This window comes from Entelurus aequoreus, linkage group LG14 (genome assembly GCF_033978785.1).
Source record: "Entelurus aequoreus isolate RoL-2023_Sb linkage group LG14, RoL_Eaeq_v1.1, whole genome shotgun sequence".
Taxonomy (NCBI): domain Eukaryota; kingdom Metazoa; phylum Chordata; class Actinopteri; order Syngnathiformes; family Syngnathidae; genus Entelurus; species Entelurus aequoreus.
In genome coordinates, this window is record NC_084744.1 from 60,520,454 (window position 1) to 60,543,808 (window position 23,355).

At 40.7% G+C, this 23,355-nt stretch overlaps 1 pseudogene; it reads left to right on the forward strand.

The window, feature by feature from the left end:
* LOC133664312 (nucleoprotein TPR-like) overlaps window positions 1-23,355 on the forward strand; it is a 104,540-nt pseudogene that overhangs the window by 32,196 nt on the left and 48,989 nt on the right.

Consider the following 23,355-nt stretch of genomic DNA (forward strand, 5'->3'; position numbering starts at 1 on the left):
TTTTAATACTGACGCACGCACATGAAAAATCAGAGGCCAACATTGGGCATGAGTCATGAAGTTTTCTGATATGGATTAGTTTTTATTTGAAGGTATCTCCACAGGTTCAGATTGTTCCCCAGCTACACCTGCCCGGCCATCAGCCCCAGTGACACGATCCACCCCTCAAAGAGCTGCTGCTGCCGACTCAGCACAGACTGCTCAGGCTAAAGCTGCTTTAAAACAGGTCAAAACAAATCATCTTCCCCTTAAAGCTGTGATTAGATGCCATTTATTACAATTCAACACCCATTTGTGTGCTTATGTGTGCTCATGTTTGTTTTCCTCTTTCCCCTCTTATGGGGCGCCAGCTATGTGGCAACCCATTAACCCTCCTGTCCTGTCTACTTGGACATGTTGTATTTCTTAAGTTACACCGCGTTGTTTGTAAACAAATGTTGTACCTAAACAAAAAAAAATGTAATTTACAGCAGTGCTTCTCAATTATTTTCTGTTATGCCCTCCCAAGGAAGAAGAAATCATTTTGCGCCTCGCCATTCTCTGCTGGGACTATAAATAATATCATTTGTCTATAAAATTGTTATAAGTACACCTCCGCATAACATTGTATCCTTATTAACATTGAAGACAACAACAAAGAATAGCTTTGTTGACATTGTTTTTAGTCTCTAACAGAACACATTAAAAGTAGGGATGTCCGATAATATCAGGCTGCCGATAAATGCTTTAAAATGTAATATAGGAAGATATCGGTATCTGTTTCGTTATTATTGGTATCGGTTTTTAAAAGTAAAATGTATGACGTTTTTAAACGCCGCTGTGTACACGGACGTAGGGAGAAGAACAGAGAGACCATAAACCTTTAAGGCACTTCCTTTACGTGCATGCCATCCCAGTCACATAATATCTACCGGCTTTACTCATTACGAATTGATGCAAGACATACTTTGTCAACAGCCATACAGGTCACACTGAGGGTGACCGTGTAAACAAGTTTAACACTGTTACAAATATGCGCCACACTGTGAAACCACACCAAACAAGAATGACAAACACATTTCGGGAGAACATCCACACCCTAACACAACATAAACACAACAGAACAAATACCCAGAATCCCTTGCAGTACTAACTCTTCCGGGACACTACAATATACTTTTTCATAACATGGTCACTACTGCCTAGTTTCTCTTGTTATATTCTTATTTTACTGTTATATTTTTATTCTCATCGTTGCTTTTTATTTTTATTCTATTGTAATATTTTTCTATTTTGTGTCCATTTATACCCCCATTATTTACTTTTTACAATTTTGTACACTGCTGCTGGAATTTAAATTTTCCTGAGGGAACTCTCCCGAAGGAATCAATAAAGTACTATCTATCTATAAATCTTAATTTAAACTGTAAACACATTTTGACAAACTTGAACCATTTGATACTAAAAATGGAACCAAATAAACTCAATAAATAATAATAATACATTTAAATTGATCAGGAGCCCAATCTATAAATACCGTGTTTTCCGGACTATAGAGCACACCGGTATATAAGCCACACCCACTAAATACTATAAGGAAAACATAATTTTCCATATACAAGCCGCAGATGTATACGTTATGAAAGTAGTTATTTACACGGAAATATTCTGTAAATGTTTATTTACATACCTTCATTGTTTCCATTCGATGTCTGTAACACGGCAGTAAAACGGCAGATCAAACAAAACAGAAGTCATTGTCATGGACCCACTAGCTGCGCAAGCTAGCTCTCCAATCAGCTAAACAGACTCAATAACTCCACGCTGACCTTTTGCTGAATTTACTGAGGAATTTGTGAAAGTGAAACAATACAAAAAAAAAATGCCATTGTAAGTTAATACTACTAACACAGACACTCGTAAACGTGTTGGCATGTTTGCTGATGCTAACGACGCTAGCGTCATTACATTACGATAGCACGCACAAAAATGCATGAAAACACTCGCACATGGGACGCTTTAGTAAGTAAGAATTGTTTTAGTTGTATTGTAAATGATTGGAGTGATGAGTGAAGAAGCAATACGAGTAGAAACGCTATGGACGGCTAGAAGACTGAACTTGCGGTTGAAAGCACGAGTCTAAACAGAACGGCAGTGAAGGAACTCGTCCAAAAGATAGCAACATAGCACAAACAATAGCACACCTGTTTAGTGTATTTGCTAGTTGTTTTCTTTTCACTTTTTGCATTATGGCTGTCAGCGAAGAAGATTCCATGAATTTGCTGCACTATTTTATAAGCCGCACGAAAGAAGTAGCAAATTATAGTCTGGAATTGAACCTAGAAAACACAAATGAATAATATAATTTGTGCTGATTTGAATTTTTTGAAATGTAAATGAGGAGGCCAGGATTAATGGCTGCATGATACTGATAAAGCATGTTCACTATTGGAGAACTGCCTCACAGTAACATTATTGTGCCTTTGCTCCTCCAGCTCAACGACTCCTTCACCTTGTACAAGAAGGAGAAGGCGGAGAACGACAGAATGCTGAACGAGTCACATGACAGACTGCAGAAGCAGCTGACGGAGGTTCGCTCCAGCAACGCCAAACTGACTTCTCAACTGGAGTTCAGCAGCAAAAGGTTTGGGCAAAGTCAAATCGTGATTTATGTCATATGTGTCATGTCGAAGGACAGTGCGGCGAACACACGACAAACTCCCTTCCTGTCTCTCATGGACACACACCTGTTGTTGTTGTTGTTGACTTTGGACTGAGTAGCGACTGCACGACATCAAGGCTGTGGAATAGAGACACGCGGCAGGCTTACACACACACATGCATCCACAAAAATATACGCCACCCCCCATCCAATGCCCTTGTCGCGAATCCCTTAGGGGTGATGGACGGATGAGCTGCAGCCAGCCACCGTGGCCCCCACTTCCCTCCCCTCTGTTGCAAGTCTCCAGATGTATGTTGTAATATGTCGTCATCATCATCGGCGGTCACTCGAAATGAGTATGACGATCATCCTGGTAGGGGAGTATCCCTTTATGGAGGATGCCTGTGTGTGACTTTGTTTAACGTGGGGAGAGTGGTGCACAGACAGTCACCACACCATCCCTGACAGATCCGGGTCAGGGTCCAGTGGCATGGATTCCAAGACGACTGGGGACTAGGGATAATGTTTGATAAGAAATTAAATAAATGATAAATGGGTTGTACTTGTATAGCGCTTTTCTACCTTCAAGGTACTCAAAGCGCTTTGACACTATTTCCACATTTACACATTCACACACACATTCACACACTGATGGAGGGAGCTGCCATGCAAGGCGCTACCAGCAGCCATCAGAGGCAAAGGGTGAAGTGTCTTGCCCAAGGACACAACGGACGTGACTAGGAAGGTAGAAGGTGGGAATTGAACCCCAGTAACCAGCAACACTCCGATTGCTGGCACAGCCACTCTACCAACTTCGCCGCGCCGTCCCAAATTATCGAGTTCGATCCCATTATCGAATCCTCTTATAGGACCGATTCCTTATAGGTTCTCTTTATCGAATCCAGATAGGCTGTTGTATATGGAAAAAACACAATATTTGGTTTAACAAAAGCTCATTTTTATTTTATACGAAAAAAATAAAATAAAATAAATAAATAAATATTGACTGTTACCCGCCCAAAAAAAATAAAAAATATTGACTGTTGTTACCCAAAGTATATTAAGTGGGATTTTTCAGAAAACAAATATATACAGTAACACAAAAACAACTTGTCTCTGTGATCACTGTAGGTGTATAAATAATAATATAGTGTTAAATAAAATCAGTCCCTTGGGCACAAAACTAAAAATAATACAGCTCTCCAAAAAGTGCACTTCTGCTGCTATTGGAACATACTAACTACACACACAGGCAGACCGCTAACAAACAATCCAAGACGTCTAATAAAGTTCAAAAGCAGATGAATCCATTTAGGCTCTTTATTGTTGTTGATCTTGCTTTGTCTTTTCCTATCTTAACTTTTTTCTTGCACTGGACCGTTATTTATTTTTTTTTAACTGAAAAACACACAAATGTATAAGCTATGTGATTCAATTAACATACTGAAATTTAATAAACAATATGTAAATATTAGCTTCACACAAATATACAGTACTATCATCAAACAGATACTTCTGAGTGTTGAAACTATTTCGAATATACGACTGGCAGCCATTTTAAGTCCTCAAAACATCAATTGAAACAGTGCACAAAAATCGTTTTTCAATAAACATCTTAGTATCAAACTTAACCACTTTCCACCTTAATATTGAGTTACATAAACAAGTTAAACAGTTTACTTACAGACTTATCTTTTCCAAGACTTGTAAGAGCTAACACAACTTGTCTACTTCTCAATTGTCTCATGAACTGAACTGACGTCGCCAACCCGGAAGTGCCCAAACTAATGATGCGTAGTATTTTCATATCGCCACAAGGTGTCAGTAAGAGTCTACAATCAAATGGGCATAACATTGCCCATTTGGGATTCGTTCCCAGGGATTCGAATAAAGAACCAACTCTTTTTCTTTTCTATAGTGGCCTCGATAACGGGAACCGGTTGTCGAAAAGGGATTCGAGTCCATGGACTCGGTTCTTTTCTTATCGAACAACCGGGAGAACCAGTTTCGAACATCATCCCTACTGGGGACCCTTTTCTGCTGCAGCCTTCATCCGCCATCCCAGCCGTTGTGACGCTCCATAGGGTTAGCAATCATCCTCCGCCTGTTACACTGTTGAGGTCTCGGGTTGTTATTTCCTCATAACTGGGCCCACATGGATGTGGGGGGGCCTTCTTCCGCCATCGCAGCCGTTGTGGTGGTTCTTACATCTATCGTCTTCCACCTGCTCCGCCGTTGAGGTCTTCACCGTATCCCTGGCTAGGGGGCAGTCAGGTACTAGGCCTTTGCCAAGGGCCACCTGGGGTAACAGTAGTAAAGGGGTTAACCTCCTAGTACCCCAAGACCCCATAGAGGAGCCTCCACTGCCGGATGCACTTTAACGTCATGCCCAGGACGATATGTAATATGTACATGTGCTTTGCTATGGCTAGGGGGGCCCAGTCTAGATTGTATTTTTTTACTCATCCTTCCCCAGCGTTTACCTTTTTCCCATCTTTTACGGGGCACCATGTGGCCACCCACCAGCATTCCTGTTCTGTAACCTTGTACACTGTTTGTTTGTCTCATCTTGAACGGGCTTGGTTTTGTTGTACTTGTGCAATGACAATAAAGACCCACCCACGTACCTATACCTGTATAAGAAACACTTCTGTAATACATATATAAGAAACACTTCTGTAATGGTTTTTGATGGTTTTTCACGCCAGGTACGATATGCTCCAAGAGACCGTAACGGTGTTCCGTCGAGAGATCGCGGCACTCCAGGACAGGAACCAGAAAATGGCAGCAACATCCCAGCGACACGAGCACATTATTCACACCATGAGCCAAGACCTGCGGCAAGCCAATGAAAAACTGGCACTGGAGGAGGTGAGGAAGAGTGAACGGACATTTCCTTTGTGAACTAATTGCAGAACTGTGTTCCACCTTGGTCTGTAGGTGCGTGTAGAGAATTTGACCAAAGAAAGAGACATGCTAAAACAAGCCGAGAGTCGCTTCAATAGAGACAAAGAGTCCATGCTGGCAGAACAACGGAACCAGAACCTCGTGCTCACCAACCTCAAGACCATACAGGTACTGTTTGCAGACATGTTGGCAGTGACAGACTGTTGGATTCCAACAATGTAAACAAGTAAATAATACCATGTTCACCTCTTACCACTAGTCCTCTGTTCTGTTGCTACAGCTGACCATGGAGCGCTCGGACACAGACGCACGCCAACGACTTAGCGCTAGGATTGAGCAGCTGGAGTCTGAAGTGGCCTCAATGAAGACTCGGCTGGAGCAGGAAGTAGCCCAGAGACATGCCCTCGGACGCAACATGGACGTACGTACACCGGACACGAGTGGAAACGCAACACTTTGGTTTTTGCTCCCATTTTGTAGAACTCAAAGATGTCAAACTTTTACTGTATACACAAAAGACCTATTCCTCTCAAATAGTGTTCACAAATGTGTCTAAATCTGTGTTAGTGAGCATTTCTTCTTTGCCAAGATACTTTTGGCAATATAGTGTATTTGGCCACCAATCCAAATGATGAGAATCACTAATCACTAATCACTGGTGTATCAAATCAAGCACTTAGGCATGGAGACTGTTTCTACAAACATTTGTGAAAGAATGTGCCGCTCTCAGTGATTTCCAGCGTGGAACTGTCACAGGATGCCACCTGTGCAACAAATCCAGTCCTGAAATTTCCTGGCTCCTAAATATTCCAAAGTCAACTTTATTCTAAGAAAAGTGAAGAGTTTGGGAACCACAGCAAGTCAGCCACCAAGTGGTAGGCCAGGTAAACTGCCAGAGAGGTCAGCATAGTGCAAAGACTTTCTGCACAGTCACTTGCTACAGAGCTCCAAACTTCATGTCACCTTCCAATTAGCCCACGTACAGTACGCAGAGAGCTTCATGGAATGGCTTTCCATGGCCGAGCAGCCGCATCTAAGCCATACATCACCAAGTCCAATGCAAAGCAGAAAAAGCAGTCAGTATCTGGTGTGACCACCACTTGTCTCACCCATCTTTTATGGCATAGTGTTGATCAGGTTGTTGATGTTGGCCTGTGGAATGTTGCTCCACTCTTCAATGGGCTGGATGTTGGCAGGAAGTGGAACACGCTGTCGTATACGCCCATCCACAGCATCCCAGACATGTCTGGTGAGTATGCTGGTCATGCAAGAACTGGGAAGTTTTCAGCTTCCAGGAGTTGTGTACAGATCCTTGCAACATGGGGCCGTGCATTGGGGTCATGGTCTCGGGTTAATGGCATAACATTGGGCCTCAGGATCTCGTCACGGTATCTCTGTGCATTCCTAACGCCATCAATAAAATGCACTTGTTTTCCTTAACATACGCCTGCCCATACCATGACCCCACCCCCACCATGGGCCACTCCCACATCTGCCCTGAACACTGAAAACCGGGATTCATCCATGCAGAGAACACATCTGATCCAATGTGAGCATTTGCCCACTCAAGTGGGTTACGACGACGAACTGCAGTCAGGTCGAGACCCCGATGAGGTTGACGAGCGTTCAGATGAGCTTCCCTGAGACGGTTTCTCACAGTTTGTGGCAGAAATTCTTTGGTTATGCAAACCAACTGTTGCAGCTGCTGTCCAAGTCTTGGAGGTGCACCTGCTGGATGTGGAGGTCGTGGGCTGGTGTGGTTACACATGGTTTGCGGTTGTGAGGCCGGTTGGATGTACTGCCAAATTCTCTGAAACGCCTTTGGAGATGGCTTATGGTATAGAAATGAACATTGAATTCACGGACAACAGCTCTGGTGGACATTCCTGCAGTCAGCATGCCTCAAAACTTGTGGCATTGTGCTGGGTGATAAAACTGATGCCTCAGAGATGCCTTTTATTGTGGGCAATCATGCAATAACAGTGTTTCCCAGAAACTGCCCCTGTGGGGGCGTGGCTATGGGCGTGGTCACCATGACATCATCGAGTAATTTGCATAATTTACTACAATGATATGATTTTCTCTAAAAAGGCTCAAAAAATGTATACTTACTAATTCATAATAACAGTTTTGTTTTAAACGTCCATCCATTTTACAATATAATTACAACACTTTATGTACATATTTATATACAGATTTGAACAATAAGTTATTCACTGAAATATATTTATTAATTGTGGTTCTTACAAAAAATATATCTTATAAAATATAAAAGCTAAAATGTCTCTTAAAGCTCTGCCCCTTTAATTCGTGCATACTAAATAATTGAACTTTAGCCTACTACTACAAGCATATTATTTACCAGCAACATAAAGTGAAACAGAGGCAGAGGTGTCCTGCCACAGTCAGTAACAAATAAACAGAAAACAGTAGTGGTCAAATACAAATAAGGCAACAAGAGAAGTATCCTACACTTCTCTTTTGTAAAGTAAATCTGAACAGCCTATATGGGCATCTACATCTACTATATGATTTGCCTGAGAAGCTGGACAGGAAAAAAAAATAAAAATAATTTTTTTATTTGTGGCGGACGTAATTCTTTCGTGGCGGGCCGCCACAAATAAATGAATGTGTGGGAAACACTGAATAATTGTATTAATTTTAATATGCCACACCTGGGAGGGATAGTGGATTACCTTGGCAAAGAAGAAATGCTCACTAACACAGATTTGTGGACAATATTTGAGAGGAGTAGGTGTGTGTATATATAGTAAAAGTTTTATATCTTGGAGTCCAAAAACAAAAGTGTTACATTTATATTTTTGTTCGGTGTAGAACAAGATTTAGCGGGCAGCAGTTTCAATAAAGTTGCTGCTTTTTACCATGTGACCTTTTTTTAAAACGTCTAGGCTCAGTTGGTGGAAGCCAAGAAACAACTGGAGACCCAGAACACCTTGCAGCAGAAGACCAGGGACTTGTTGAAGAACTCTGAACAGCAAGTGGCTGCCTTGAAAGCACAGCTGGCCTCCACTTTGGCAACAGAGTCTGTGAGCACACCCGTCACCAGAGCGGCAGCCCTCAGAACCCCAGTCAGAGGTAACCACCACTAACGCAATTGTTTTGAGGGCCACATTTCCAGAAAGCTAAGCCGAGCGGTCTCACTTCACTGTTAAGTGTTATTTTGTATATTCCGGAGAACCATTTGATAGAGTAGGGATGTCCTGATCCAGGTTTTTGCACTTCCGATCCGATACCGATATTGTTTTTGCACTTCCGATCTGATACCGATACTGACCGATACTGGCCTATCCGAGCATGTATTAAAGTTTAAAGTTATTTAGCCTACTTAGTTGTCAGATTCATGTTGAAAAGGGTTTTAGTACTCTTGATAACAACTAGCCAGCTGAATTAGGTGAGTTTGAATAATACACAATGGTTGGTAACAAGAAACTGACCTGTTTATTCAAGGATAAACACAAAATGGACAAAATTATACATGACAAACAGAAATGGCATCATTGAACTAGGGCTGGGCGATATGGCCTTTTTTTAATATTGCGATATTTTAAGGCCATATTGCGATACACGATATATATGTGGATATTTTGCCTTAGCCTTGAATGAACACTTGATGCATATAATCACAGCAGTATGATGATTCTATGTGTTTTGATTGATTGATTGAAACTTTTATTAGTAGGTTGCACAGTGAAGTACATATTCCGTACAATTGACCACTAAATGGTAGCACCCCAATAAGTTTTTCAACTTGTTTAAGTCGGGGTCCACTTAAATTGATTCATGATACAGATATATACTATCATATATACTATCATCATAATACAGTCATCACACAAGATAATCACATTGAATTATTTACATGATTTATAATCCGGGGTGTGGAGGGGGGCGCCGGATGTAAGTGTCAAAAAGACAGCCAAAAGAGTTTGATATGAGAATAAATGTAAAGTTAAAATATAGAGTAGAAATGCACCCATTTGCCGGAAATGTAGTCTTGATTTTCAAAATGTTCTTTCAAGGCTTGCATGTCTACATTCAAACATTCTTCTTCATACTGCATTAATATATGCTACTTTTCAACTTTCATGCAGAGAAGGAAATCACATCTAAAAAAATCACTAATTTTTTCATACGGTGTTGATGTGGACATTTTTGCCTCTGCATTTTGATGGTGTGGGCGTGTGGCACCGAATGGAGATAAGCGTCTCCACAGACGTTATGATGACGAAAACTGTTTTCTCTGTCGTGTACGTGTGTCGAAAATTATGCACTTATTTTTTTTATTTGATTTTGTGCGTGGCATATAATTGCTATGCGCAGAGGACGCTTGAGCAGTGCGCAATTGCACAGGCGCGCACCTTAGAGGGAACGTTGCTCGCACGGCTGCGCTAGCATCACAGCTAAAGTTAGCCATGCTGCTACCTCTCTGCTCGGGGAGGGCGTATGCGTATGTGACGTATGACGTGACAATATGTGACATGTGTAAGAAGGTGCGCTTGCTGTCTGTGAGAAGGAGACACAGAAAAGAGTGAGAAGAGCCTGTCGTGTAATGCCAGCAGCTAAAAGCAACTGCGTGACAATCCACAGACCTGTGGATGTGTTGAAGGTGTGCTGGAAAATGCGGAATGGAAATTAGGGAGCAGCAGAAAAGTGGAATGGAATATTTGAATCGGTGCGTTGGAAAACACGGACCGGATTTTTTTTAAAAACTGGATCTGGATCGGCATTTTCCCATGCCTTGCCGATACGCATTTTTTGGCAAATATCGGCGGCCGATCCGATCCAAGTATCGGATCGGGACATCCCTATGATAGAGGTCTATTTATTTTGTTAGAGGAGCGTGCAGCTGTTTTTAAGGACCTTCTGTAAAAAATCTAGTTTAAGATTGTCTCTGGCAGCACTCAGTTTGTAAGAATCTGCTGCAAAACTACGAGTCTAGCAAGGTTTTTGAACTGGGCCACCATTAGAAAAGCCCAAATGATGAAAAAGAGAGGAGCTAAAATGGAACCTTGAGGAACACCACTAGTATAAATAAAGAAGTTGACTAATGATTCATATTTGTCATCAGATTAATCACGCTCTGGAATTGTGATAACTCATGATTAATCACAGGCTTTTACTTGCTTGCATAATTGAAATGCTCCATCCAGACCCACACCTCCCGCCACCTGAACAGTTTTTTCCCCTCGGCCATCAGGCAAATGAACAAGAACTCCTAACAGCAGCTCCTTGAATCCCTTCTAAGTCTATCTGATAGCTCAGTCACAGCTCTTTTTATACCAAATATGTGTTATATGTGTTCTATGTCGCACGTTTGCACCAAGAAAAATTCCTAGTTTGTGAACCCGTTCTCAAACAATGGCAATAAAACTATTCTGATTCTGATTGAAGTGATGATGCCATTGGATGGAATACCCTTGCTACATACTGTGACTAATGCCCCATTTTGATGCCCTTCTCAGTGCGCTCGCCAGTCCAAGGCCAACAGCAGCCTGGTCCGTCAGAGCAGGAGCTTGCAGAGGTCAAAGGTCATCTCCGTGCGGCCGAGGACCAGAGCAACAAACTGTCAGAGCAGTTGAACATTGCTAATGCTAGTGTGGAGCAGTACAGGGCGGTGGTGCTCACTCTGGAAGACAGTCTGAAGAAAGAGAAAGAGGTAGAGTTGGCCTTGTTCGTCTACTTGGGACACGCACTTTGACCATTTGTTCTACTTGGGACACGCACTTTGACCATTTGTTCTACTTGGGACACGCACTTTGACCATTTGTTCTACTTGGGACACGCACTTTGACCATTTGTTCTACTTGGGACACGCACTTTGACCATTTGTTCTACTTGGGACACGCACTTTGACCATTTGTTCTACTTGGGACGCGCACTTTGACCATTTGTTCTACTTGGGACACGCACTTTGACCATTTGTTCTACTTGGGACACGCACTTTGACCATTTGTTCTACTTGGGACACGCACTTTGACCATTTGTTCTACTTGGGACACGCACTTTGACCATTTGTTCTACTTGGGACACGCACTTTGACCATTTGTTCTACAAACCCCGTTTCCATATGAGTTGGGAAATGGTGTTAGATGTAAATATAAACGGAATACAATGATTTGCAAATCCTTTTCAAGCCATATTCAGTTGAATATGCTACAAAGACAACATATTTCATGTTCAAACTCATAAACTTTATTTTGTTTTGCAAATAATCATTAACTTTATAATTTGATGGCAGCAACACGTGACAAAGAAGTTGGGAAAGGTGGCAATAAATACTGATAAAGTTGAGGAATGCTCATCAAACACTTATTTGGAACATCCCACAGGTGAACAGGCTAATTGGGAACAGGTGGGTGCCATGATTGGGTATAAAAGTAGATTCCATGAAATGCTCAGTCATTCACAAACAAGGATGGGGCGAGGGTCACCACTTTGTCAACAAATGCCTGAGCAAATTGTTGAACAGTTTAAGAACAACCTTTCTCAAGCAGCTATTGCAAGGAATTGAGGGATTTCACCATCTACGCTCCGTAATATCATCAAAGGGTTCAGAGAATGTGGAGAAATCACTGCACGTAAGCAGCTAAGCCCGTGACCTTCCATCCCTCAGGCTGTACTGCATCATCAAACCACATCAGTGTGTAAAGGATATCACCACATGGGCTCGGGAACACTTCAGAAACCCACTGTCAGTAACTACAGTTGGTCGCTACATCTGTAAGTGCAAGTTAAAACTCTCCTATGCAAGGCGAAAACCGTTTATCAACAACACCCAGAAACGCCGTCGGCTTCGCTGGGCCTGAGCTCATCTAAGATGGACTGATACAAAGTGGAAAAGTGTTCTGTGGTCTGACGAGTCCACATTTCAAATTGTTTTTGTAAACTGTGGACGTCGTGTCCTCCGCACCAAAGAGGAAAAGAACCATCCGGATTGTTCTAGGCGCAAAGTGTAAAAGGCAGCATGTGTGATGGTATGGGGGTGTATTAGTGCCCAAGACATGGGTAACTTACACATCTGTGAAGGCACCATTAATGCTGAAAGGTACATACAGCTTTTGGAGCAACATATGTTGCCATCCAAGCAACGTTACCATGGACGCCCCTGCTTATTTCAGCAAGATAATACCAAGCCACGTGTTACATCAACGTGGCTTCATAGTAAAAGAGTGCGGGTACTAGACTGGCCTGCCTGTAGTCCAGACATTGAAAATGTGTGGCACCTGCAATGTGAGAAGGGAGACCCCCGGACTGTTGAACAACTTAAGCTGTACATCAAGCAAGAATGGGAAAGAATTCCACTTCAAAAATGTGTCTCCTCACTTCCCAAACCTTTACTGAGTGTTGTTAAAAGGAAAGGCCATGTAACACAGTGGTGAACATGCCCTTTCCCAACTACTTTGGCACGTGTTGCAGCCATGAAATTCTAAGTTAATTATTATTTGCAAAAACAAAATAAAGTTTATGAGTTTGAACATGAAATATGTTGTCTTTGTAGCATATTCAACTGAATATGGCTTGAAAAGGATTTGCAAATCATTGTATTCCGTTTATATTTACATCTAACACCATTTACCAACTCATATGGAAACAGGGTTTGTACTTGGGACACGCACATTGACCACTTGTTCCACTTGCTTCCCTCAGCTACGCTCTCCTCTGGAGATGAGGCTGAAGGAGTCTGAAGAGATCCAGAAGCAACTGGAGAGCAGAATATTAGAGGCGGAGAAGAAGAGTGAACAAGAGCAAGATGATGGCAGAAAGGCCTTGGACACGGTGGAGAAACAAGTAGGCTTGGTGGCACCTGGTGTGAACCTGTGGGGAACTAGGAGAAGAGCTATGCTGCTTGAAAACTGAAACATTAGCAGGCTTATTTTCAGCAGTTTTCTGAAGAGTAAGGGTGTGAATCTTTGCGCGTCTAACGGATTCGATCGCTGACTATTCAATTCAGAATAGATTCTTGATTCAACACAATTCACAATTTAAACCGATTCTTGCAATGTATTATTGGGTGTACTCAGAATAAAACATGTTACAGGTTAGAAAAGCAATACTGAAAAGTAGAGATGTCCGATAAAATGGGACTGCCAATATTATCGGCCGATAAATGCTTGAAAATGTAATATCGGAAATGATCGGTATCGGTTTCAAAAAGTAAAATGTATGACTTTTTAAAACGCCGCTGTACAGAGTGGTACACGGACGTAGGGAGAAGTACAGAGTAGTTGCGTCTCCCAGTCATACTTGCCAACCCTCCCCATTTTCCCGGTAGACTCCCGAATTTCAGTGCCCCTCCCGAAAATCTCCCGGGGCAACCGTTCTCCCAAATATCTCCCGATTTCCACCCAGACAACAATATTGGGGGCGTGCCTTAAAGGCACTGCCTTTGCGTGCCGGCCCAGTCACATAATATCTACGGCTTTTCACACACATAAGTGAATGCAAGGCATACTTGGTCAACAGCCACACAGGTCACACTGAGGGTGACCGTATAAACAAGTTTAACACTGTTACAAATATGCGCCACACTGTGAATTGTTCCGTCGACCAGCATTCCTCCAATGGGGAATTCAAATTGCTAGTCTCTCCCAGATTCTTTTTATGGCAAATAAGCTGATGTTTATTTTCAATCAACAGGCAGCAGTTGGTATTTTGTGGTTTATTCTCCAAGCTTAGAGGACAAACCGAGACCAATCCAGCACCCAAGCGTTCCCTAGCCCGGTACAGATCGGTCTAGCTCGGTCTAGCTCAAACCCCCCGGAAGTCCCGTGATCTTCCGTCTGTTCCTCGCCCCCACTCTCTTTGTTTAGACTACTCCGAGTTATCTCTACTCTGACACATTCCAATCTAGAAGGCCAACACCTTACTATGAGACTCAAAAGAAGGAAGAATACTAGCTATTCTTTATATGACTATAGGAGTTTAGAAAGAAGTAACACTTAAATATGGATATGCTTCCAACAGAACCCACACCAAACAAGAATGACAAACACATTTCGGGAGAACATCCGCACCGTAACACAACATAAACACAACACAACAAATACCCAGAAACCCTTGCAGCACTAACTCTTCCAGGACGCTACAATATACACCCCCCGCTACCACCTACCCCCTACCTCAACCTCCCAAATTCCAAGCTGCTGTTTTGAGGCATGTTAAGAAAAATAATACACTTTGTGACTTCAATAATAAATATGGCAGTGCCATGTTGGCATTTTTTTACATAACTTGAGTTGATTTATTTTGTAAAAGCTTGTTACATTGTTTAATGCATCCAGCGGGGCATCACAACAAAATTAGGCATAATGATGTGTTAATTCCACCACTGTATATATTGGTATCGCTTGATATCGGAATCTGTAATTAAGAGTTGGACAATATCGGAATATCGGCAAAAAAGCCATTTTTGGACATTTCTAGTGAAAAGCGTACACTGCTCATGCACTGAAAGCCAAGAAGTGATCAAGTTATCTGACTGATTAGTGTGCTTTAAAAGCTACTTTGATGTTTTATTGAAATCACTTTAAAAGTGTGATAGTGTTATTTATTATACAGTTGTCTCTGTCAATTATTTACCTGCTTATTTTCTGATTGCATTGACGTTGAAATGTTTAGTTTTTAATACGTTGGACCTTCTCCTCCGTCTCAGGTGAATGAGTTGCAGCGCAGACTGAAGGCGTGCCAGGCAGAGCAGCAGGAGGCGCTAGAGAGAGCTGCTAAAGCTGTCACAGTGGAGCAGCAAGCCATACAGGAGAGTCTGCTGCAGGTAACATAGCATTTACTCACTCACTCACTCACTCACACACACACACTCACACACACACACACACACACACAGTCCTGTACAGAACATCATGTCATGGCTGTCTGGAGTTTCATTCTTATGTTTTTGTGATGTAGTGATTGGAGCACATACTTGTTGTTGTTGTGATGTAGTGATTGGAGCACATACTTGTTGCTCACAAAAAACATTCATGAAGTTTGCTTCTTTTATGAATTTATTATGGCTCTACTGAAAATGTGAGGGTGAAAAGTATACATACAGCAATGTTAATATTTGCTTCCTTGGCAAGTTGACCTGCAATAAGGCGCTTTTGGTAGCCATCCACAAGCTTCTGCTTGACCACTTGACCACTAAATGTGTTGCTTTTCTGACATGGACTTGTTTCTTCAGCATTGTCCACACCTTTAAGTCAGGACTTTCTAAAACCTTCATTCTAGCCTGATTTAGCCATTCCTTTACCACTTTTGGGGTCATTGTCCTGTTGGAACACCCAACAAGACCCAACCTCCGGGCTGATGATTTTAGCTTGTCCTGAACAATTTGGAGCTAATCCTCCTTTTTTCATTGTCCCATTTAAAGCAGCAGTTGCATTGTGGGAATTTTTCCAGTTCAACAAACAACTTCGTTTTTTTGTCCTGATTAAGAGGAATTATTTGACGCTTGAAGTGGGTTGAAAAGTAGTCGCCAGAAAAAAGGGTAGAAATAGGGCTTTGCCAAACCTGTAATTCTGGAAAATCCTGGAATTTTTTTGAACTTGGAAAAATGATAGTTTGAACGTCCAGGATGAGGTGGATGTGTTGAAGGTAGAATGGTTGGAATGGGTTGAAAAATGTGGAAATTGTGCAACTTCGAAGAATGTCCCATTCATTTTTGAATGGGGAAAAATGTCCCTGAAAACTGGGAATTCTTAAAAATCCAGAATTTTTCTTAAATTGTTGAAGGAGAGCACACAATTTTTAAAATGTTGAATATTTTGGAGTTGGAACGGTTTGAATCGGATGAAAAATTATGGAACTTTGAAAAATGTCCCATTGATTTCAATGGGAATTTCATGAAAATGTGTGAATTTTGGGAAAAGCGGGAATTTTTTTTTAGAAAATGTTAAAAGACTTGAATTTGGAGCTAATCCTCCTTTTTCATTGTGCCGTTTAAAGCAGCAGTTCCATTGGCAGCAAAACAGGCCCAGAGCATAATACTACCACCACCATGCTTGACGGTAGGGATGGTGTTCCTGGGATTAAAGGCCTCACCTTTTCTCCTCCAAACCTATTGCTGGGTATTGTGGCCAAACAGCTCCATTTTTGTTTCATCTGACCACAGAACTTTCCTCCAGAAGGTCTTATCTTTGTCCATGTGATGTCAGATGAAACAAAAATGGAGCTGTTTGGCCACAATACCCAGCAATATGTGTGGACGAGAAAAGGTGAGGCCTTTAATCCCAGGAACAACAAGCCTACCGTCAAGCATGGTGGTGGTAGTATTATGCTCTGGGCCTGTTTTGCTGCCAATGGAACTGCTGCTTTAAATGGGACAATGAAAAAGGAGGATCAGCTCCAAATTCAAGTCTTTTAACATTTTCTAAAAAAAATTCCCACTTTTCCCAAAATGCACACATTTTCATGAAATTCCATGTAATGGGACTTTTTTTTTTAAAGTTCCACAATTTTTCATCCAATTCAAACGGTTCCAACTCCAAAATATTCAACATTTTCAAAATTGTGTGCTCTCCAACAATTTTAAAAAAATTCTGGATTTCCAAGAATTCCCAGTTTTCAGGGACATTTTTCCCCATTCAAAATGAATGGGACATTTTTCCAAGTTGCACAATTTCCACATTTTTCAACCCATTCCAACCATTCTACCTTCAACACATCCACCTCATCCTGGACATTCAAACTATCATTTTTCCAAGTTCAAAAAAATTCCAGGAATATCCAGAATTCCATTTTTTTGCAAAGCCCTATTTCTACCCTTTTTTGTGGCGACTACTTTTCAACCCACTTCAAGCGTCAAATAATTCCTCTTAATCAGGACCAAAAAAACGAAGTTGTTTGTTGAACTGGAAAAAATCCCACAATGCAACTGCTGCTTTCAATGGGACAATGAAAAAGGAGGATTAGCTCCAAATTGTTCAGGACAAGCTAAAATCATCAGCCCGGAGGTTGGGCGCAGTTGGGTGTTCCAACAGGACAATGACCCCAAACACACCTCAAAAGTGGTCAAGGAATGGCTAAATCAGGCTAGAATGAAGGTTTCCTGACTTAAAGGTGTGGACAATGCTGAAGAAACAAGTCCATGTCAGAAAAGCAAAACATTTAGTGGTCAAGTGGTCAAGCAGAAGCTTGTGGATGGCTACCAAAAGCGCCTTATTGCAGGTCAACTTGCCAAGGGACATGTAAGCAAATATTAACATTGCTGTATGTATACTTTTGACCCTCACATTTTCAGTAGAGCCATAATAAATTCATAAAAGAAGCAAACTTCATGAATGTTTTTTGTGAGCAACAAGTATGTGCTCCAATCACTACATCACAACAAAATAAGAATGATTGTAAACTCCAGACAGCCATGACATGATGTTCTTTACAAGTGTACGTACACTTTTGACCAGGACTGTATATATATATATATGTATGTATGTATGTATGTATGTATGTATGTATGTATGTATGTATGTATGTGTTACTTTACATACATTGGGCCAAATGTTTTAGCCCAATGTTGCCCCCAAGTCAAAAAGTTAGGACTTTCTGTTCTAGTCCATTCTCAGTGTGTATTTGGACCAAGTCACAGGAAAGTATGCACACAATGGCTAATTTCACTTTCTATTTAGATTACGTGGACAGCAGCTTATGTCAGTCAACATAAACAGTCCACCGTGCATTAGTTCTTGTTTTTGTTTTCCCTTTGATACCAGACTAAGCAAGCTGGTGAGGCTCAAGCTAAGTACGAGCGGGAACTGATGCTCCATGCCGCCGACGTGGAGGCCCTGAAGGAGTTAAAGAAAACCTCCCAACAAGCGGCAGCACAGAAGAGAGACCTGGAGGAGCAACTGAAGAAGGCCAACACTCTCTTGCAGGAGAAGACGTCCGCCTCAACCACCTTGGACAAACAGCTGAAGGTGGCAGAGAAGACAACATCTGACTTTAATGCTCAGCAAATAAATATTCCATTTCCTTCAGGATGAACTATCCAGTCAGAGTCGTCGCTGTGAGGAGCTGGTCAAGCAGAACTCTCTCCTGCACCAACAGATGGACGAGATGGCCGCCAAGAGTCGCCAGCAGCAGCAGCCGCAGCCTCAGACCTTGGACGTGTCTTTCAGTGAAGAAGACACCACCCTGGAGCAGATACGAGAAATACTCAGGTACTCAGAGGGCATCTTCACTCAGTGCAGAGGAGGTGTGACAGGTGTGTGCACACCACAGGTACGTGCGCAAGGAGAAGGAGATCGCTGTGGCCCGAGGCGAGGCCTGTGAGGGAGAAGCTCTGCGCTACAAGCTGCGAGTGGAACACCAAGACCGGGAACTGAAGGAGCTGCAGCAAGCGCTCAATGACGAGAGAGAGAAGATGCGGGTAGGACACAACTACTTCAATATTTAGCCATTTTGTCTCTTACTAAGTTAATCATTGCAAAATGGCACAAACACTGAGAGATTTGATAGATATCTGAGTTATTGTGCAGAAATGTGGGGAAATAACTACAAATGTGCGCTACATTCGTTAACCGTGTCCCAAAAAAGATGAATTAGACTGATACATAATGTTGGATGTAGAGAACATACAAACACTTCATTTATTGAGTCAAAAATATTAAATGATTTGGTCAAAATGATGTACAAAGCAAACTCTAGCAAAGAATGTACAACAATTCTTCTCTACTAAAGAGGAGAAATATAACCTCAGAGGAAAATGTCATTTAAAACATTTGTATGCACGTACAACTCTTAGAACATTTAGCACAGGGGTCACCAACCTTTTTGAAAGCAAGAGCTACTTCTTGGGTAGTGATTAATGCGAAGGGCTACCAGTTTGATACACACTTCAATAAATTGCCAGAAATAGCCAATTTGCTCAATTTACCTTTAACTCTGTTATTATTAATAATTAATGATATTTACACTTAATTGAATGGTTTAAAAGAGGAGAAAACACGAAAAAAATGACAATTAAATGTTGAAACATCTTCAATTTCGACTCTTTAAAATTCAAAATTCAACCGAAAAAAAGAACAGAAAAACTAGCTAATTCGAATCTTTTTGAAAAAATTAAAAAAAGAATTTATGGAACATTATTAGTAATTTTTCCTGATTAAGATTAATTATAAAATTTTGATGACATGTTTTAAATAGGTTAAAATCCAATCTGCACTTTGTTAGAATATATAACAAATTGGACCAAGCTATATTTCTAACAAAGACAAATCATTATTTCTTCTAGATTTTCCAAAACAAAAATTTTAAAAGAAATTCAAAAGACTTTGAAATAAGATTTAAATTTGATTCTACGGATTTTCTAGCTTTGCCAGAATATTTTTATTGAATTTTAATCATAATAAGTTTGAAGAAATATTTCACAAATATTCTTTGTCAAAAAAACAGAAGCTAAAATGAAAATGTAATTAAAATGTATTTATTATTCTTTACAATAAAAAAGATAAATTTACTTGAACATTGATTTAAATTGTCAGGAAAGAAGAGGAAGGAATTTAAAAGGTAAAAAGGTATATGTGTTTAAAAATCCTAAAATCATTTTTAAGGTTGTATTTTTTCTCTAAAATTGTCTTTCTGAAAGTTATAAGAAGCAAAGTAAAAAAAAATAATGAATTTATTTAAACAAGTGAAGACCAAGTCTTTAAAATATTTTCTTGGATTTTCAAATTCTATTTGAGTTTTGTCTCTCTTAGAATTAAAAATGTCGGGCAAAGCGAGACCAGCTTGCTAGTAAATAAATACAATTTAAAAAATCGAGGCAGCTCACTGGTAAGTGCTGCTATTTGAGCTATTTTTAGAACAGGCCGGCGGGCTACTCATCTGGTCCTTACGGGCTACCTGGTGCCCGCGGGCACCGCGTTGGTGACTCCTGCTTTAGCATATCAGTATGTGGAATGAAATGATGGAATGGATGAAGTAAAGAAGTGAAACATTGTACTGACATGATCCACTTTAAATGAATAGTGCTTACAAAGTACAAAGAAGAAGAATTATTTCAACCTTATTGAAAATAAGATATTCTTCATCTCAGTATGTTAATAATGACTGACTTCATTATATATTACAAAACTGTTGTATTACTCATTCAAGGATGCATTTTGACTATAAAAAAAGTCAGTAAATGAATGTATATATTTGTAAACACTCTGCAGTGGGAAAGGGGTAGGATTAAATAAGCTCTGCTTCTTCCTACTCCTTTTCGGACATGATGCAAAGTGAAATGATATGAAAGTGTGTGATGTATTATGCTGTAAGTGTGTTCATGTTCCAAATAAATATTTTCTCTGTGCTCTCTCTCTCTCCCTCCTCAGACCACAGCCAAGACTCTGGCTCAGCATGAGGGACAGTTGAAGAACTTGGAGAACATGAGTGCCCTCCAAGAAACCAACAAGATGCTGAAGATGGAGCGAGTGAAGCTGGAGCAGGAGTTGCAACAAGCACAAGCTAAAGTAAGACTGACCATTCACAAATAATCACACTATCTTCTTGTTTTCAGCCGCAATGTGCAATTCGCAGTTTTTGACACATCCCATTTTTTTAGTGGCCCTTCACCTTACAAAAAACTATTCTGATGTGAATGCAGTCTGACCCGCACATACTGCAGTGTTTACGGAAGTAAATGACTTCAGCTCTACTCCGTCTCAGTACTGGCGCAGTTGAAGGATTTGACGCAATCAAAGTCAGCATTAAGAAACCAAATGATTGCGTGTAGAAGATTAAAAGGAAGAGGGCAAGTATTTTGTCTCTGGCAGTTTTACGGGATATTTTGCTGGGATGTGTGCTTGGAGAGCAGCGTGTCTGTGGGCGAGCAGTCGGAGAAAGGAGTGGTGGAACTTTTATTTCAGTTCCTAAAACATATTATTTTCACCTGTTTTCTGCTCCGTCGTCTACTGTTTGTTTTGTAACTCTATTGTGGCAAATAATTATGACTTTTTGATGACGTTCTGGTCGGAAGAATGTGACCTGAGCTGGGGAGTGTTCACATTGAGGTTGCATCGCATATATATTTGATTTTTTTATTTATTTATCTCCTTCATCGATGTGCATTTTTGATCAATAGACAATTAAACTTTAGCAACAAAGCACATATTTACACACCTTTGCTTGAGAAGGAACAGGATGAAGAACAATCTTATATTTCCTGCCCCCTTCAACATAATAAGTAGTTAATGGATAGTCCAGATTCACAAGCATACAAACCAAACAAATACATCCAAATATAATGAAAACAAACAAAAAACAACAAGTGCAAAACTTCATGAAGGACAAACGGAACAAAAAAATATATATACTTCTCACGGGATGATACAAAACCAGACAAAAAATAAGTAAAATAAAAAAATATAAAGCAAAATGTAAACACTTACATAGATAGATAGATAGATAGTACTTTATTGATTCCTTCAGGAGAGTTCACACAGGAAAATTAAAATTCCAGCAGCACTGTACAGATTTGAGATCGAATTTAAAAAGTAAAAAGTAAATAATGGGGGTATAAATGGAAACAAAATAGAAAAATATTATAAGAATAAAAATATAACAGTAAAATAAGAATATAACAAGAGAAAATATGTAGTTGTGAACCTGTTATGAAAAAGTATTGCACTGTTATTCTCCCGGGGGTCCAGCCTTTGACTGATATTTTTTTTAACTTTTCCCCCCTTTCCCAATATCACCTTTTCCCACCTTTTTTTTAAGGAGCGCCGTAAAAATGGCGGCTCCGTCGGCGGTCTGGTCTTGTCTCCCTGTAACGTATGTCTGCTCTTAGTGGGACTGTGCCCAAAATGTACTTTTCATTTCTTATGTGTCTTGTGCATGTTAAGAATGGACAATAAATCATCTTGAATAACAATCATGATAACTTTGCTGACAATATCAGTGATATTACATTTTCATATCGTTACATCCATAGAATCAATATTGCTAAAAATTCAAAGATATCGATCCATAAACGATGAAATGGATTATTTTAGCCAGCTCTATTGAAAAGACAGGACTTTAAGTTGAATGTTTCATTCGTAAGATGTTTTTTCCAAATAAATGCACACAGATTCCATCTGCATCACCTCCTCTTTGTCCAAACTCAACTACGCCTTAACTTTGACAGCCATAATAAATACATTAAACCTGAGAGCATTTTTATTCTCAATTGCAGACTAAATTGTAATTTAGTCGTCATTTTGAGCCAAATATGATTTTGGCAGAATGATGTAAGTGCTCATAATGTCTTCCCATTCCATCAGGTGAACAAGCTGGAGTCCAACATCGGCCCACTGCATGAGTCCATGGCTCAGCTTTCCGACAGGAATGGCTCCCTGCAGGCGGATAAGAGGTTGCTGGAGGAAGATCTCAAACACTGGAAAGCCAAAGTGCAGGTAGGGAGCACCGAGACCTTGGTCCAGACCAGGGGTCGGCAACCTTTACCACTCAAAGAGCCATTTTGGCAAGTTTCACAAATTAAAGAAAATAATGGGAGCCACAAAAAAAATTAAAATGAAAAACACCGCATACAAAGCTTAAACGCTTTGTGCTATGTTAACTAGGGGTCTCCGACACACGCACCGGCACGCACTTTTATGTGGAAATTTGATGTTAGTGCGGCCCGGGAGTTTTGATTAAATGGCGCTTGATAGCGTCATACTTGCCAACCCTCTCATTTTTCCCGGGAGACTCCTGAATATCAGGGTGTGATGACACTGCTTTTGGCGCCCTCTACAGCCTGCCCAAACAGCGTACCTGCTCGACCTCATGTAGAATGCAGTTTCAGCTTGCTCACGTAAGTGACAGCA